Raw genomic sequence first — 18685 nt, forward strand, 5'->3', positions numbered from 1 at the left:
TTTGCTGACTCTGCCCTTCCGCATTCAGTGAGCAGAGGACATGATTTGTCTCCAGGCCGCTTGCCTGTATTCCCAGCAGCTGCACCCCGGCTTTTCTTTCAGTGGCGGGAGCCTCTCCTCTTGGATGAAGGAGTGCTGCTGAGCCAGGGTGCAGGCAATTCCCACGGAAAAAAGGCTTTTTACTCAGAGAGGAGGGTGGTATTGTAGGGATGAAGTCTCAGGTGCTTCACTAATGAATTAGGGACCACCATGTTGCCTTACATACTATCTGCTGCTTCAGATATGTACTCCTATGCACTACTGTGCTTCATGTTGTCAAATGTTGTTCTGTTTCGGCTTCATGTTGTCTATTATCAGTCCTAGAATTCATTATGTTCCATTTCAGCATTTCTTCTACTCTGTGTTGGATCCTTGCTAATGCTATGCCTTTGTAAACTTGTGTTTATTTACCCTGTGGCATTGTTTATGGAAATGTCCGTGATACTGATTGTACTAATCTCATACTGTGTAATCCGCCTTGAGTCTCAGTGAGAAAGGCAGACTACCAACCAACCAGCCAACCCACCAACCCACCAACTAACCAATTCACAAAAATCAAAGGCCCACGCATGGCCCATAGTCTAAACCACAGCTCCACTGCTTGGCACAAGGCGTTCTTATTTGGTTCCAGAGCTTCCTTTGAGGAAACCTGGCTGCTGCTTGGCTCAAGGGGAGGGTTTGAAAGAGGTCCAAAGGGCACGAGATTCATAAAAAATAGAAACATGGAGCTGGAAGGGATCCCAAGGGCCATCTAGTCCAGTCCCCTGCACAATGTAGGAAATTCACAGGTCCCCCCTCCCCACTCCCCATTGACTCTGCTCAATGTTGAGCGGAAGGCAAAAACCTCCACGATCCCTGGCCAATCTGGCCTGGAGGAAAATTCCTTCCCGGCCCCAAAATGGCAATCAGTATTACCCTGGGTGAATTAGAACGGGCCATGACAGCCTAGCAGGGACCCATCCCTTCCTGCCCTCCCTCTCATGATCTCCCTAAATTCCCCTTTGCTGAAGCCAGATCAGTTTTTTGAGCTGTCTCAACTTCTTCACCAGGGCCTAATCCAAATCTGTCTCTTTTGCCTGCAACGTTTATATCCTGCCCTTCCTCTGATAAGCTCAGGGTGCCGTGCTTAATTCTCCCTCCATTTTTTACCTCACAACAACCCTGTGAGGTAGGTTAGGCTGAGAATGTGTGTCTGGCCCAAGGTCACCCAGTGAGCTTCCATGTCAGAGAGGGGATTCGAACCTGAGTCTCCTCGGGCCCTAGTCCAGCATCTTAAATGTTACACCAAACCAGTTTTCTGCCTTGCTGTGTTCAATGACAATAGAAAAGGAAGTTTCATGCTGGTGCCAGCCTGCACATGAGCGAAATCAACAGCAGCCCGTACACGGGCTTTCTCTGTGGTGGCCCCTACCCTGTGGAACGGCCTGCCTAAAGAGGTCAGGAGAGCCCCCACCCTCCTGGCTTTCCTCAAACGATGCAAAACCGAATTATTCAAAAGGCTTTTGCATTGTAGAGAGGGGCTCTTGGCTACTTTGCTAATGAGTTAGGAACAGGGTTCATTTCAAGGGGGAACACGCAGGAACGCAGTTCCGGCAGTTCACCCAAGAGGTCACATGACAGGTGGCCCCTCCCACCTGACGGCCATTTTGGGCCCGTTTTGGCCTGGATTGGGGCCGAAATGGCCCGGATCGGGCCTCTGACGGGTGGTGGATCACTCTCCCTCTCAGCAGCAGCCTGAGGACCATTTTGGGCCCTTTTTCAGCCATTTTCAGCCCCTTTTTGCTATTTTGGGCCCAGTTTCGGCCCTGAATGGCCAGGATTGGGTCCAAAACAGCCAGGATAGGTGATGTCAGGGGGTGTGCCATATGCAAATCAGTTATGCCAATGACACACTTCCGGTGATGGCAAGGGGTGTGGCATATGCTAATGAGTTATGATAATGAGTTCCTCCAGCTCTTTTTCTACAAAATGACCCCTGGTTAGGAACCATAGACTTCAGCACTATGGGCCAAGCTACAAGTGACGAATGACACTTGAACGGCAAGTGTATTTCTCCCTGTTCACTTGCCCTCCACTCAATCCACTTGCCGTTCAGGTGTCATTCGTCACTTGTAGCTTGGCCCTCTGTTGTATTGGATTCCTGCTAATGCTGTGTCTTGGTGAACTTGTATCTATTTACCCTATGGCATCATTTATTGAAATGTCCTTGATACTGACTGTACTAATCTCACTGTGGAATCTGCCTTGAGTCTCAGTGAGAAAGGTGGACTATAAATGACATAAATAAACAAAGAAACAAACCAAGTGAGCAGACCTTTCAGTTGGTCTGATTAGAGACAGAAACTTGAGTCCAAGTGCTTCTCAAAATAACATCTGCGTGTGCCTGGTGATTCCAGTGATAATTCGTAGAGTGCCTGTGTGCTATAGCCATTAAGTAGAGCGCCTGTGTGCTATTGCCATTAAGTAGAGCGCCTGTGTGCTATAGCCATTAAGTAGAGCGCCTGTGTGCTATTGCCATTAAGTAGAGTGCCTGTGTGCTATAGCCATTAAGTCAGGCTACAGTCTGGGAGACCCAGGTTCAAATCCCCAATCTGCCATGAAGCTTTCTGGGTGGCCTTGGGTGGTTGGGTGGACAAAGGGGGGGCACCCATGGAGGAGGGCAAGACTGAAATATATAGAGAGGTATAGGTTGGCCAGGCTCCCGGCCTCTGCACTGCTTCTTCTGTACGATGCTGGAGAATGAACGGAAAGTGGTGCCGTTTGCGTCTCTGTCTTCAAATTCCACCGAGCCTTATTTCAGTGACTTGTTAATGGCGTCATCAAGAGCTCATTTTCGGAGCCTGTTCTTTGACAACCTGCCTTTCATATGTTTCTGAACGATAGTTTTATTTCTAAGCCCTACAAACCTTCCTTTTTGTTTATCACTGCATGGATGGCTTCTATTTTCAGCTGTTGTTTCTCCCCCCCCCCCCCCCCCACCAATTGCCAACTGGCACTCGTCCCCGTGAAAATATCTTCACAGATACTCTCATTTTTCAAAGCAGGTATCTTCTGTTTTTTTTGAAAATCAGAAACAAAGGCTATGAGCGATGCGTCACTAAATAGACTCCCTGTCCCGACCCGACCCTCGTTGCACTTACAGAAGTTATTGATTGTGCTGGAATGCAGATGTCCCTGTGTGTTTGAATGTGCATTGCATTGAAAGCAATGCTTTTTGGAGGGGGGCTACTAGGGTTGCCAGCCCCCAGGTGGTAGCTGGAGATCTCCTGGAATTACCACTGATCTCCAGGCCACAGAGATCAGTTCACCTGGAGAAAATGGCTGCTTTGGAGGGTGGACTGTATGGCATTATACCCTGCTGAGGTCCTTTCCCTCCCCAACCCCTGCTTTCTCCTTGTTTCACTCCCCAAATCTCCAGGAATTTCCCAACTTGGAGTTGGCAGCCCTAGGGGGGGGTCTATGCACATTTGGCTCAACTGATCATGGCGATCAGACCCATAACTGTGGCTCCTGACACGGGACACACATGCACAGGCCTCCTTGGCTGGGTCAAGGCAGACTGGCAAATAGATCCAAGGGGACTATGTCGCATGCGAAATTCTTCAATGGATTTTCATAGCCCTCCAGCTTCAGGGGTGGAGCCTGGCAGATAAAGGAAACATTTCTCTGATCCTGTGGAAGTCTAGCAAATGCCCACTCTGAGATGAGCTGGCCCCAACATATTTTACTGGGTGGGCTCTCGGCACTTGGTGCATTAAGATGTCTCAGAATCCAGGCGGATCAGCTGTTCACTTCATTGGCCGCAGAGGAGCTTTGGGGCTGCTATGAGCCAGTTCCATCCTAGGTCCAGCCAAGCCCTTACAGGAAAAAAGTTGCCTGTTGAAATTGACAGGTGACCCTAGGTAGGGTAGCACTAAATCTGAGTGTTGGGTTGGATCCGGCAGCCTTCTTCCTCTAGTGGCACGGCAGCACCTTCTGCTGGCCCAAGGAACCTTCCAGCGCAGAAGGGACTGAGGAAAGGGGTGCCATTGGCAAAACGGATGCATAGGGTCCATCCCATTTAGGTAGGGTAGCCAGCTCTGGGTTGGGATATTCCTGGAGAGTTGGGGGTGGAGCCTGAAGAAGGCGGGGTTTGGGGAGGGGCCTCAGTGGGGTATAATGCTGTAGAGTCCACCCTCCAAAGCAGCCATTTTCTCCAGGGGAACGGCTCTCAGTAGCCTGGAGATGAGTTGTAAATCTGGGAAATGTCCAGGCCTCACCAGGGAGTTGGCAACCTTATGTGGAAACTCTGGGTTGGGTGTGATGGTAGCAAGGGAGAATGAGACTTCTGGCAGTTCAGATCAGCAACCGAGCCTTGCTCAAGAGATTGTTACACGACCCATTCTGGCCAGCCGCGGAAGGCAGCGGCAGAGGAGACGAAAGATTTTCAGAGTGTAAGCTTTCGAAAGCCAAAGCTCCCTGATTCTGAAAATCTTGTTGGTCTCTAAGGTGCCACTGGACTCAAATCCTGCAGTTCTACTGCAGACCTAAACTATCTATATGGGGCAGGGCCTTTTCTGTGGGGGCACCCTGTGGGCTCCCCGTCCATTACTATTGCATTGGCACACTTCTTGCACATTTGTAGGCATTACAGGAAACATTTTAATTTCCTCAAGGTTTTTTGTTGTTAATTCTTATGTGTACGGTTCCCTTGTTTCTTTTTTAACTGCTTGATAATATTTCTACTCGACGGGTTTTGATTGCTATGTTGGTACGCTGCTGCTGCACAATTCCATGTTTTAATAGGTATCTTTTAATGGCCGAGTTTACTGCTGCTAAAATGTTATTTTAATTGCAGCAGAGTTCAACTGTTTTTAAAAAATTAAACTGTTGCTGTCTCCTATTTTAACTGGTTTAAATTGTTTTATCCATTGCATTGAGGATCCTAGTTATGAAGTAGTGCGTGCATGTCAAGTAAAAAAGCCAGTATGCCTTTGAACATGTGCAGAGTGCAGTGGGTAGCCTTGGGGATCGTGAGTTGGGCGGAAAGGCATCATAGAAATGTTTTGTGTTTTGTTCTTCAAGTTGCTATAAGGGAGCATCTCAGTTGGGATCTGTAGAAGGAAAAGGACGTTTTTAAAGCTAGAAAGGAAACTGTGAGAACCCCCCCCCCCCTGGAGTGATCGTAGCAGTCTTTGTAGCGTGTGCTGGCAGCTGTGTGCACATCTGCTTAGTGTGACAGGAGGGACTCAGCTGGAGGCAATTAGGACTCTCCAGAGGCGAGCAAGCAAGCCGCTATTTATAAAGCCGGGTGCATTCTTCCTCTTTCCCTGCAATGGTGGAGATGTAGCAGAGAGAAGGCTGTCTTCATCCTTGCGGGTCCCCAAGAGTGAGCTGAATGAGTCCGTTCCTCTGCCATTTCTCTTTGAAGCATTTTACAACCGGACCCGTTTTTTTTCTTCGCACCTGCTTGCAAACCAGCTTGTGCATCTTCTGGGGAAATTAATACACTCCATCAGAGTGGACAGTCAAGTAAGCTCCGAGAAGCTCATTTCTTGGGCAAAAGTGGCCCCTTTCCTCCCATTAACTGCAGGGTCCTGTCCTTTGGGTTATTTATAACACAGATAGTTGGGCTCTTGAACTGTAGTAAACCTCGTATAAAGGGCCAATCCCTCCTTGACAGAAAAGAAAAAAACCGTGCTCTGTCAGATCTTTGAATAACAGTAAGGCTATTCCCCCCTACCCTCTTTTGCTAAGAGGAAGTTTTTTTTTTTTATTAAATGCAAACCTCCCTCTCCGAGCATGTTCTGCATCCCGACCTCTGGCCCATCCCTTAGTGCTTTGGAGAAGTGTTTGTTTCCTGAAGAGAGGGGAGGTCAGGCAGCCTTCCGCTCGCTTCTCCATCAGAGTTGCTGAAACCGGCCTTTTTGTTTTAATTAGAGAACTACAGGAGAAAACAGGCCGAACGTGCACAGAGAGACGTGGGGCCGATCATGAAGCGCCTTCGATGCATTCAGGCCAAATGTATTTTGTCTCTCCCTTACATTAGGCTCTGGGAGAATTCTTCTGCCTCTTCAAAGCGGAGACTGGCTGAAGAGGGTGCTGATTGGTTGGCCTGCTGTGAGGTCACCAAGAATCCTTCCTTCCATCCAGGGCTTTTTTTCTGGGAAAAGAGGTGGTGGAACTCAGTGGTGGAACTCAAGACTGGACAATGACGTCACTTTGGGTCAGCTGGAACAAGGGGGGAGTTTTTTAAAGTTTAAATAGCCCTTGGTGAAAATGGTCACATGGCTGGAGGCCCCGCCCCCTGATCTCCAGACAGAGGGGAGTTTAGATTGCCCTCCGCGCCGCTCCAGCGGCGCGGAGGTCAATCTCAACTCTCCTCTGTCTGGAGATCAGGGGGCGGGGCCTCCGGCCATGTGACCATTTTTAAGAGGTGCCGGAACTCCGTTCCCCCATGTTCCTGATGAAAAAAAGCCCTGCTTCCATCTATCCCTAGAGCTGTTTGCAGGAGTGAGGCTTTTAAATAAGTTGATGAATAGATGGATACATGCATGCCAAAAAAAAAATTAACACACAGTCTTCTTGAAACATGGGAGGGAGAAGAAGGAAAGTGATGCCTGTGCCGATGTTTGGTTTGTTGGTGCACATTGTCGCTTTGTTGGTGAAGGCTGGCTTGGGATTGTGTGGTAAGAAGACGGCATTTCTCAAAAGCAGCTTGTTCTCCTATGAAATTCACCATGCATCTTCCTCTTGGGGTGGAGCTATTTGGGCATGGATTTATTTTTATTTCATCTATTTACTTTATTTATTACACTTGTGTTCTTCTCTCCCTGTGAAACAGGCTCAGAGCAGATCACATCAAAATATAAAACAAGATAATTAATTAATAGATAATTTAAAACAATTTCAGTTCATAAGACATAACAGTATTCCTATTCCATTGATTTCCTACTGTCTGCATTTATGTATTTATTTCCTTTGTAGCCCACCTTTCTCCCCTATGGAGACACAAAGTGGCTCACATCGTTCTCCGACATTTTGTCCTCACAACAGCCCTGTGAGGCAGGATAAGCAGAGATTATGTGCCTGGCCCAAGATTACCCAGTGAGCTTCCATGGCAGACTGGGGGTTGGAACTGAGGTCTCCCAGGTTCTAGCTTGGCCCCTAACCACTGCAGCACACTGGTATGCCAAAGGTCTTGCACCACTCCATGCCACCTCCACCACAGGTGAGAGAGGTATGATGTGAGCCCAGTGGCACGTTAGAGACCAACAAGGTTATCAGAGTAAAAGTTTTCAAGAGAGCTCCCTTCTTCAGGTACCTTCCTCAGGTGAGAGAGGCAGCTGCCAAGGGACTTCTGTGAGCGTAGGTCAGTGGTAGAGCACATGTGTGTTTGTCTAAGCCTCCACATTCAACCCCTTAAATCTCCAATGAAAAGGGTCTCTGATAGAAGCTCTTTGGAAAACTGCCAGTCACAGTATTGTTATATTGACAAAATAGTAAAGAGTCCAGTAGCATGTTTAAGACTAATCAACTTTATTGTAGCGTAAGCTTTCGAGAACCACAGCTCTCTTCGTCAGATGCGTCAGTCGTAAAGGTGCTACTGGACTCTACTATTTTGCAACTACAGACTAACATGGCTAACTCATCTGGTTATATTGACAAAGAGTCTTGGGGCACCTTCAAGATTTACCAGTTTTATTGTGACCTGTTTTTGAACTGGTGCCCCCTTTCATGGGATACATAGTTGCCCCGTCTTCAAGGGCAGCTGATATGGGTTTGCCCAGTTATCCCTACAGCAACTCTGCAAGAATGCCTGGCCTTAAAATCACCCAGTGAGCTTGCGGCCTCAGTCTGGATTTCAATTCAGGCCGCCCTGTTGTAAGTTTAGCTCTGGGCTCCCTCCACTGCACTGGCCGGGGAAACCAAGTTTTCTGGCAGCCATTTTTTAAAAGTATGTTATTTATAGCCCACCTTCCCCACGGAGACCCAAGACAGATTACACAGAGTAAGTCAATATGATCCACGACTGGGACATTCAATAAACAAGACAATAAAAGTTGGAAACAAGCAGAAATCTGATACAGAGCTGGAAAAAAAATAAGCAAATTGACACGACATATTAAATGATGCAAAGAGTCTATCCAGTAGGAGCGTAATTAAAGCAAAAGAGTAAGCCGAAGAATAGTCCTTGTCCCTTTACAAAAACACCTCTCGGAACCATTTCCTTTACAGTACAGCCCTCCTACCTGTGCAAGAAAGCCCTCCTGAACAATTCCATTTTGCATAGGTTGTGGAAAGCCAGGAGATTGGGAACCCTCCGTACCTCATCAGGTAAGCCATTCCATAAGATGGAATGGCCCTGTTCAGATGAGTGAAGCTGCCATGGTGGGGCATAGGGAGAGAGGTGTTCTTGAACACATGGGTGACCAAAGCCATGAACGGGTTTGTATGTGGTAGCCAGAACTTTGAATTGAGCCCAGTAACCAATGAGAAGCCGATGGAGTGACTGCAGAATGCTTCATCTAATGCCTGTAATAACCGAGCTGCGGCATTTTGCACCGACTGGAGTATCTGAGTTGATGGTGAGGGGAGACTTGTGTAGAGCGCATTACAGTAGTCTAGTCTTGAAGTCGCCATCATCACCTGGATCAGCCGTGTCAAGGTAGGGGGGGTTCATCTTCTGAGCTAAGCTGAGTTTTCCAAACATCTCTTGAGAGTCTCTCTACATGAGATATCTTACATAGGGACACGCAAGCATAGGGAGATGCAATGTTAGCTAGGAAGCGTAGTTTAAAAAGACAGAGCCAGTGGAGATTGCTCCTCAGAGGTGAAGATGAAATTAATGAACCCTCTGAGGAGCGATCTCCGCCGGCTCTGTCTTTTAAAACTATGCTCCCTGGCTAACATTGTGTCTCCCTACACTTGAGCATCCCCGTGTAAGATGTCTTGTGTAGAGAGACTCTTAGTCTGTTGAAGCAAAAGTAAAGGCTGAAGTCTTGGATGGGGACTCCCTGAGAGTCTTTCTATATGAGACAGCTGGCATGCGAAGAACACGTGTCGGGAGATGCAATGTTACCCAGAAAGGATAGTTTAAAAAGACAGAGGTGGCAGCAGGGCAAAGGCTTTGCTATACACTGGAGCTGTGTGAAGGGGCTGTGAAATGCCAGAAGGGAAACTTCAGCCCATTATAACCTCTCCAGGTCCAAGCCTGGCTCTGGAAGGCAGCTCCAGCCCATTTCCATTCCTGGCTGCCCTCTGGTTGCCATCCCACACAGTTTTAGACTGGAGAGGTGAAATTGACAGAGCCTTCGGGGAGGCGAAGGTAAAATTAACAAACCCTCTGAGGAGCGATCTCTGCTCCTTTTTAAACTACGCTTCCCGGCTACCATTGTGTCTCCCTACACTTGAGCGTCCCTGTGTAAGATGTCTCGTGTAGAGGGACTCTGAGTCTCCATTGGAGAGAGAGGCAGAGTTAATAAACAAATAAATATGTATGAAGAGAAGGGCACAGTCTGGATAGCAGTGGCCCAAGAGGGATAGCCCCCTTGGAATATTTGAGGCTTTCCTGGTGAACGATAAAGATAAGTTTATTCTGGCAAGCCTTTGGCTAAGTCCCGAATGATGGATTTGAACTGCTTGTTACTCTAACTTGTTAGAGTAACTGTGTTACTCATTAGGATTTTTGAGTCGATAGTTGTATATTTGATTTTTCTTGCGGTCAGACGTCTGGTAGGAAAACAAGGAAGAAGCCTGTCTCGGGAACAGGAATCAGACTAGCCTCTTTTGGAAGCAAAATGTGGAATCAAATGAAATTCTGGTCCAATGGGGGCAGCTATGGTGCTGAATCTGGGCCCTTCTTTTTCTCTTTTTATTTCCCCCAGCCCTTCGCCCAGTTCAGTCTGCCAGTGCCCACGGGAACATCCAGTCTAGCACGGCATTTACAGTATCCCGAAACAGGCAGGGAGGAGTTAATGTTATTCTTTCTCTTCAACACAATGGCTGCAGCCGAACGATTTCTCATATTCCTGAAATTTCCAGTGTGTGCGTCTTTATAATCACTGTGATTAAACCCCCTGCCGAGAGCTAGGTCCACATGGAAAATTAGCTTTGAAACACTCAAAATTCCCTGGGCCGTGCTATTGTTCCTGCGCGAGGGAAGGCAGACAGGGTGAAAGATATTCCGCAAGTGTATGGCTGGAAGGGTTGCGGGGGGGGGTGGCATTTTGCCTGCTGCTTGTGAAATGCAGCCACCTCTGGGGTGGAACAACGCCTCCAGTTTCTGTTCTGCAGGTAGAATCAAAACCAGAAACTTGTCCTGGCTGGATATTGGACTCTCTCAGGGTGTCGTTTGGGACTAAAGAGGACATCTAGAAGCGTCTCTGAATTGGGAATATCCCACGGATGCACTGTGGGTGACCTTCTGAAGATTAGCTAAGGGCGTTCTCCTCCGATTGACTCAGAACTGACTCAGAAGCGACAGGCTTTCTCAGCAGGCATTCTGAAATATCTGTTTTCTGACTACCCTCTGAACACTCGGCATGTGTGTGCTGCCCTTCTTCTCACTGCCCTTTGAGAGCCATAGTTCAGTTTCCTCTCCCGGCATCCATCCCACAGCTCCAGAAACACTTGAAAAATTGGGGTGGTGGGATGGTGGTGGTGGTGGAGAGGTTGTGGCTCTGAGGTGGATCTCCTACTTTGCACGGGGAAGGTCCCAGGTTCGGTTCCTGCCATCTCCTGCCAGAGGGTGTTGAGAAAGACCGGTCTCTCTTTGCGATGGCTCGGTCGGATTAATGCACGACGAGCAACTACCCGGATTGATTAAATTAATTAAAATCCACAAAAACAGGGGTGCATCAAGGAGCTGACTCTGGGAACTGGATCTTGCAAAGGTCAGTATGAATTCTGAGATTCCAAATGTTTAACCATTGGAGGAATGAGTTGTGCTTAGCAATGTAAAAATGATGTTCAGAGTTCTGAACGAGGGCAACGAAGACGGTGAGAGGTCTGGCGACTAAGTCCTATGAGGAAAGGTTGAAGGAGCTTGGAATGTTTACCCTGGAGAGGAAACGACTGACGGGTGACATGATGATAACCATCTTCAAATACTTGAAGGGCTGCCATGTACAGGGTGGTGTGGAGTTGTTTTCTGCTGCCCCAGAAGGTTGGGCCGGCCTGGAACCAACTGGTTGAAATTAAATCAAAAGAGTTTTTGGCTAAACTTTAGGAAGAACTTCCTGACAGTGAGAGCGGTCCCTCAGTGGAACAGGCTTCCTCGGGAGGTGGTGGGCTCTCCTTCTTTGGAGGTGTTTAAGCAGAGGCTAGGGGGCCACCTGACAGCAAGGCTGATTCTGTACACCTGTGCAGATCATGAGAGGGAGGGCAGGAAGGGTTGCATCAGTGCTTAGTTCTCGTGGCCCCTTCTTACATGCCCAGGGTAAGGCAATCGCCACTTTGGGGTCAGGTAGCAATTTTCCCCAGGCCAGTTTGGCTAGAGATCCAGATGGTGTTTTTCCATCTTCTGGGCATGGAGCAGGGGTCACTGGGGCAGTCAGGGGGCAAGATAGTTGTGAATTTCTTGCATTGTGCAGGGGGCTGGACTAGATGACCCTGTAGGTCCCTTCCAACCCTAAGATTCTATGCTCTCGAGGGGTGCAAACATGGCTGCCAGGGTGGGGGTCAGTTTACTGGAGTTTAGGAGTTCCAGCCTAGCCTCTAAGCCCATAACTCTGACAGAATCACTTCTGGAATTTATTTCATGTATTCCACATAGGGTTGCCATCTCCGGGTTGGGAAATTCCTGGAGATTTGGGGATGGAGCCTGGAGGCGGAGCTTGGGGGATTCCCTTGGGGAGGGACCTCAGCGGGGTATAATGCCACAGAGTCTATGCAGCAAAGCAGCCCGTTTCTCCAGGGGAACTGATCTCAGTTGTCTGAAGATCAGTTGTAATTCTGGGAGATCTCCAGGCTTCACCTGGAGAGTTGCAATGCTAACTTACCCCTCCTTCATCCCCAGTGGGGACCCACAACAGTTTGTGTCATTCTCCTTTCCTCTATTTTATTCTCACAACAGCCCTGTGAGGTAGGTTAGACTGAGTGTATGACTGTTCCAAGCTGTAATTCCGGGAGATCTCCAGCCACTACCTGGAGGCTGGCAACCCTAGAGGTGGTCCTGCAGATCTGAGAGTCCAAGGTCATAAAGAGCTTTGAGATGCTGCTAAAGGCAGCGGCTGAAAGATAACGGGTTGATGACATATTGTTCTGTTACACTGAAACATTCCCTGTTTAACCCCAGTATATTTACAAGTTTAAAACCATTTACTCCAATGCTTCATCTCGTAAATAAAGTCTGTTTTTTGTTTTGTTTAACCCTGGCTGGCTTGTGGTTAGGGGATGAGCTTTCCTGAGCCACAGCTCACTTCTTCAGATACCTGAGGCTCACAAAACCTCAACCCCTACCACAAAATTTTGTCAGTCGCGTAGGTGCTGTTGGTCTCTTGCTCTTTTCTGTTACTGCAGACAGACTAACAAGGCTATCCATCTTGACCTGGCTGGCTTGTTGGCAGAAGGGAATTAAGGCACAAACCTCTGACACTCTGGTCATGCGTCGACTCACGAGCCAGTATAGTTAATTAATTAATTTAGGACTTGCTCATCCATATGACAAAACTGAGGCTATCGTACTTGGGTCACATCATGAGAAGACAAGATTCTCTGGAAAAGTCAATAATGCTAGGAAAAGCGGAAGGCAATAGGAAAAGAGGAAGACCCAAAACGAGGTGGCTGGACTCCATAAAGTAATCCACGTCCTCCAGTTTGCAGGATCTGAGCAAGTCTGTTAATGACAGGACGGTTTGGAGGTCTTTCCTTCATAGGGTCGCCATAGGTCGGAGGCGACTTCACACACACATGCATATGTATGGGGTCAGGGTAGAAATTCGATCGGAGCTCAGAAGAGAGATGACTTGGCCTGGATCTTGAATAGCAGGGAAATGTGTTTTGAAGCGAAGATCTCCCTGGATCTTGTGTCCCCGCCCCCTGACTAACAAACAGAGCATGGCTTACGTGAGCCGGAGCCCACTTCGTCAGAGGCATTGTTTGGAAGCCACAACACCAGACCTCTGGGGAGCAGCCGGGTCATTCTCCTCTGAAAGCTCACTACCTCGCCAAACAAGTGCACCGATTGTCTTCTCTTGGATCTTGGCATGAGGGCTTCCCGGAAGCATCTGGCTGGCAACCACTGGAAACGGGAAGCCGGACTAGGTGCCCTCTGGGACTGATCCAGCACGCTTAGCATTGTCATGTTCAGCTAAGAGGTTCACAATTGGCTGGCCCTCGGTCAGATTTGGCCCCTTGGAGCGGTGGCACATGACCTGTGTGTATGTTATGTGTCGTCAAGTCGCCACCAACCTATGGCGACTCTATGAAGGAAAGACCTCCAAAACATCCTATCATTAACAGACTTGCTCAGATCTTGCAAACTGGAGGACGTGGCTTCTTTTATAGAGTCCAGCCATCTCGTTTTAGGTCTTCCTCTTTTCCTGCTGCCTTCCACTTTTCTTAGCATTATTGACTTTTCCAGAGATTCTTGTCTTCTCGTGATGTGACCCAAGTACGATAGCCTTAGCCTTGTCATTTTAGCTTCTAGGGAGAATTCAGGCTTGATTTGATCTAGAACCCACTTATCGGTCTTTTTGGCTGTCCATGGTATCGCAAAACTCTCTGCCAGCACCACATTGTAAATGAATCCATTTTCTTCCTGTCCGCTTTCTTCACCGTCCATCTTCCACATCCATACGTAGTAGTATCTCTTACCTTGAAAACTCTAAAAGCGACGTAGAGTATGACCTGCGTATTGTGAACTTAATCCCCCGCCCCCAGGCTGCCTGTCTGTCTCATTTCTCCTGCCTCTTCCAAGGAATTCAGAATGACATCCGTACTTCTTCTGCCCCCATGCACTTTCAGTGCAATTCATGAACAATCGCTAACGTGCATCGAAAGCACATTATGCAAAGTGTTTGAAAGCCGCTGCAAACGAATTGCTAGACAGAGCTGCAGCAACAGGTGTAGCCTCCAAAGCCTGACGCAGCGTTTTGGTCCCCTGTGCTCTTGGGCTGGCTTCTCAGCATTGCTGCAAATCAAAATAACAGCATTACGGGCCCCTGCTGCGAAAATCCATCTCTCCTCAAGCTCACCCACCTCCTTTTATTTCTCTCCCTGTCTTTTGCACGCAGAATCAGGGCAGCCCTTCCGTGGAGCAGAACAGTAGCTGTAAGCCAGGGAATGATTTGTCAGCGATCTGTAGCCACCCTGGAATGATGTGTGGAGATGGGCTCTAATTGCATTGTGCATTAGAGCCTAAAGAGCATATACCCGGGCAGAGAGGCAAGGGGCGTTGCAGGGGGGGGGCAGCCCTGGGCTTCTAGCAGAGCGACTGGCCTTGAGCTAAGAGCCCGGGGCCACACTCTATAGAATTCATGGGCTGGGAAACTCGTGCTGGAACGTTGTTTGCTTGCTGTACTTAAAAGTTAGTTTTGTAATTTAGTTCATTTATTATTTACTCCACCTTCTTGAAAAAGCCCACAGTGGCTTATCATCAAATTAATAATGCAAACAATTAAGGGAATAAGATGCCCCTTTATTAAACAAAAACTTACAATAGAATGAGCACAGCCCGTGGCAGATCTTTGTCGGCATTGGCTTCCTAAAAAGGGGCCAACACGGGCTCAGGCAAGATTGGGAAGGAGTGCGGCAAAAACAGAAATGTTACCAGAACTGCTCTTTATTATAATGGGGAATTAGCTGTAGCAGTCTGTAACTATTAATATTAAGCGAGGATCATAACCTATGTATACGGAGGTCCTGATCCCAGACACTCTAGTGAAAAAGAGGCAGACAACGAGTCAGGTCCAAACACGTGTATTGAGTGTAGCGTAAGCCTAGCTTGCACAACCATACAAAGAACATACAAGGTCTAAGAAATACAGAGTAGGAAATACAGAGACGTTCGCATTAGCTGGTTCCCAACGATGATAAGGGAAATACTCACTTATCCTGGAGCGAAGCAGAGACACAACAGCGAGGTGGCCCAATGCCAGCACTGGGACCACAGACGGACAGCAAGGAGGTCTGGATAGGGAATGGCCGAGGCACCGAGTGGTCTGAGAGACCAGCTTAAATACCCCAAAACGTACCCTGGGGCTGGTGCTTTACTTGGTGGTTCTCACAGATTAAAACAAAGGGTCTAATGGGCTACTGAATGGCTTGGATGGGCCACTTTGGTAATCAGATTGCGATAAGTGACACCTCAGGAAGAGGGGACAAAAGAGGGAGGGGGAAATCCAAGTGGGCTGAAAGGATGTTCCAGCGGACAGGGCTTGTCCTGATGTCATCAGCTCTGGAATGCGGAGGTTTCTTTGAGATGCATTCTCTAAGTGCTTGGGATGGTCGGCACTTAGTTCCTTCTCCGGGGCGGCTCCTAAGATATGCAGAGCGGGGCGAGGGGCTCTCGCTGCGGACGTGGTGTGCCCGCTTCGCCGAAATGGCTTCTCAAAGCAGTCTTCTTCCCAGGGTCTTCTGGCTGCCTGAGAACATGGATGCCGGCTGGGCATAGCTGGGGCTGGATAGCAGGCTGCCCGGTAGCGAGGGCAAGCTCGGCGACCGGCTCGCGGGAGGCTCCAGGCGGGAACTGACCAGGGAGCGCCTAGCCAGGCTCGCTGGAGGTTTCCCCGGCAGGCGCCCAGCTGCTAGCAGCGGCTTGGGCCCATATGAGGCAGGCTTCCATGGAGGCAGCGGGAACAACACTTTAAAACACAGTCCAAGGCAGGGAACAGGCACGGTCCGTGGCAGATGGCAATGCAGGCACGGGGCACACTTGTAACACAGTCCAAACACACACTGGGAAGTCCAGATACAGGTCGGGGCAGGGCTGCCCAGAAAGAGAGTCCTTTTGTGCAGTTACCCAAACATGGAGTCAGTAAACTACACAGTCTATAGCAGCAGCAAGGTAATTGACACGCAGGCAGGAAACTGACACGTGTATCAGAACACACACATGTGCAAAGCAGTCTTTGGAGTAGCAGTAAAACAGCAACGCAGGAAACTTTAGCACAGTTCATAGCAGGCTTCAAAGCAGGGGAGGGGGCCTACTTGGCAACAATTCCCCCCCTCGGAGACCCCGGGACGTCAGGCGCGCGGGTCTCCGAACTTGGCTTCAAAGACGAGGTGGTCGGCAATGTCCGGTGGTCGAGCTTCGAGCGGAAAAGGAGTGGGAAGGGAAGGGGGAGGAGGCGTCACTCAAAATTTAGTTTGGAGAACCACCTAACCGAATAAGTGCAATTTAGATCAGCCAATGGGCTGCAGGTCTCTGGGTTCACACCAGGGGGTGTGCTAAGTGCAATTGTCAGAATAAATAGCAATAATTCATAAGTAATAGCAATTCATAGTAGTATAGGCAGCAATGAGCAATTCATGCATATAAATAGCAATAATTCATATTTGGGTACATTGATCAATTCATGGCGGGAGGTAATTCATACAGAATTCATGGTGGGTTAAAAGCATTAAAAACCAGGGGCAATTCATATACATGGATTAATTCATAAGCAGAAGATTTAAAAGCAAGGACAATTCATGGTTCAATTCATGAATGCAGGGTTAAAAGCAATTCATACAAGGTAAAGTGAAATGTGCAAGCAAGGCATAATTCATTGAGGGTAGGCTAATTCATAAATGGTTAAAATCATAAATACATAGATACATAGGGTTTAAAATGATAATTCAGGAAGTTAAAACCGATTTCATAGATGATAGCAGCAATAGTAAAAGCAAGTGCGGAGAAATAATTCATGGGGGGGTAAGCGGCGGAAGGGTTCATGGGGGCCAGAAAAATACACTCTGCAATTAAAAGACCAACTCATATAGTCAGATTAAAACCAAATTCATCGAGCTTAAAATCAGAAATAAAATAACCTTTAAAAGAGACCGTTCAGGAGGGGTCCCGGTTAAAACCAAATTCATACAATAATAGATATGCTAGAATTACCTCGGCGGAGGGAGTCGGGTTAAAAAGGCATTCCTGAGGTTAAAATCAAATTCATAGGGATAAAGTTCATGGGCGCACTTGCAATAGATAGAGAGAGGGACTAGTTCGGGGCTAAATTCATGGGAGTTAAAATTCATAAAAGCAGTGGAGGGAAATTCATAAAACCATAGAGTAACAAAGATCACAGACGGCTCAGTCCGCAGTACAGCTGCTGGACTGGGTTGCATATTTACAAGAACAAGCGAACTTAGTCCATGTGTTCCAAAACACACTTCCACCCCCCCTTGCTGTCTGCGTCAATCCGCAGAGCAGGGTCGGCAGGCGGCGAGAAGGGCTTCAGGCACACAGTTCTAGTCCTCATGGAGGTGGCGCTGCTGGCGGTCGTTTGGAGACGGGCCGTGGGCTGGGAGGCAGAGAAACATGTCCCCCCCTAGTCCACAAGAGGGCCTCGGAGCGGAGTCCGGCAGCAAAGCGTCCATGGGGCTGGTTCAGGATCCGTACACATAATAAAACATAGTCATAGTTCATAACAACATAAGCAACTACACAAACAAGGGTTAAAGGAGGGCGCCAAGAATAACCATTAGGGCAGGAGGAGGTCGGGGTTGTAATGATCCAAACGGTAAGACAGCTGGAGTTGCTGGAGCTGTCGGCGGCTCCAACAGCCCAAATAAAGTAATGAGGCACATAATAAAACTTGAAAGGCCAAAATCACAACGATCGGGTGCAGAGCCAAATTGTAAATTCCAGTGGCAGTGGGGCTCCAGCCAAAGAGGGTCTCCCACCACGAATGCTCGCCGGTGGTCTTAATCCGCTGGACTAGATCCAAAATCTCCTTTCCGTTGTGGGACACAACCAAAGCAGCAGTATCCCCGTCCCTCTGGATGCTCTGGAGGGTGCGGTGGAGCTGCGGGTGGGCCAGGAGCTCGTGGATCAATTCCAGACCGATGCCAAGGGCGACAGGCTTCACATGCCGATAGATGGAGGGTGCCACCAGGATCTCTTCTTGGGTCCAGACCGGTACCGTGTAGGTGAAGTCGCAGGCTGCTACCGAAGACAGGTTGCAAAAGCAGCGGTTGACTCCCGGGATCACGGGCTTCAGCTGGAACGAGTTCAGGACCACGAAGTCGCAGGCCGTTCGCACGCAGGCACATCCTTTCCCAAGGTAGACCACAGCGGAGCTGTTCTCCCGGACGACCTCGAAAGAGCACTCATTGAGGGCGTCGACTTGCGGGGCTACACAGGGGTGATGAGGTGCAAAGGCTTGGTCCTGGCAAATGAAGCCGGTCTGGTCTCGATGCTGGCACCCTTGGAGGCTGACGAGCTGCCATCCGGTCGGGGTGAAGCGGGCCCAATGGTCGGGGTGTCTGGCGTAGAGGACCTCGGTGTCGCTGACTTGGAGTCCCAGAGGCACGACTGGATACACGTGGAATGACTCGTGCGCACTGGCCGTTAATAAAAATAATTTAAGCTCCTGGGTGGTCGGTGAGAACGAGGAATTTACAAGAGACCACCAGGATTCAAGCTCCAGTTTTATGGGTGACAATTTGGGCGTGATCAATCTTTTAATTTCCAGGGGCAAGTGCCCATCCGTGGCTTGCCGAATTAGCCCCATGGCCA

General features: G+C 48.7%; 1 protein-coding gene across 2 annotated transcripts in view; it reads left to right on the top strand.

The window, feature by feature from the left end:
* Nucleotides 1–18685, top strand: part of PDE2A (phosphodiesterase 2A) — a 334282-nt gene that overhangs the window by 30430 nt on the left and 285167 nt on the right. The gene's annotated exons all lie outside the window — the stretch shown is intronic.

The sequence above is a fragment of the Eublepharis macularius genome, chromosome 3 (genome assembly GCF_028583425.1).
Source record: "Eublepharis macularius isolate TG4126 chromosome 3, MPM_Emac_v1.0, whole genome shotgun sequence".
Lineage (NCBI taxonomy): Eukaryota > Metazoa > Chordata > Lepidosauria > Squamata > Eublepharidae > Eublepharis > Eublepharis macularius.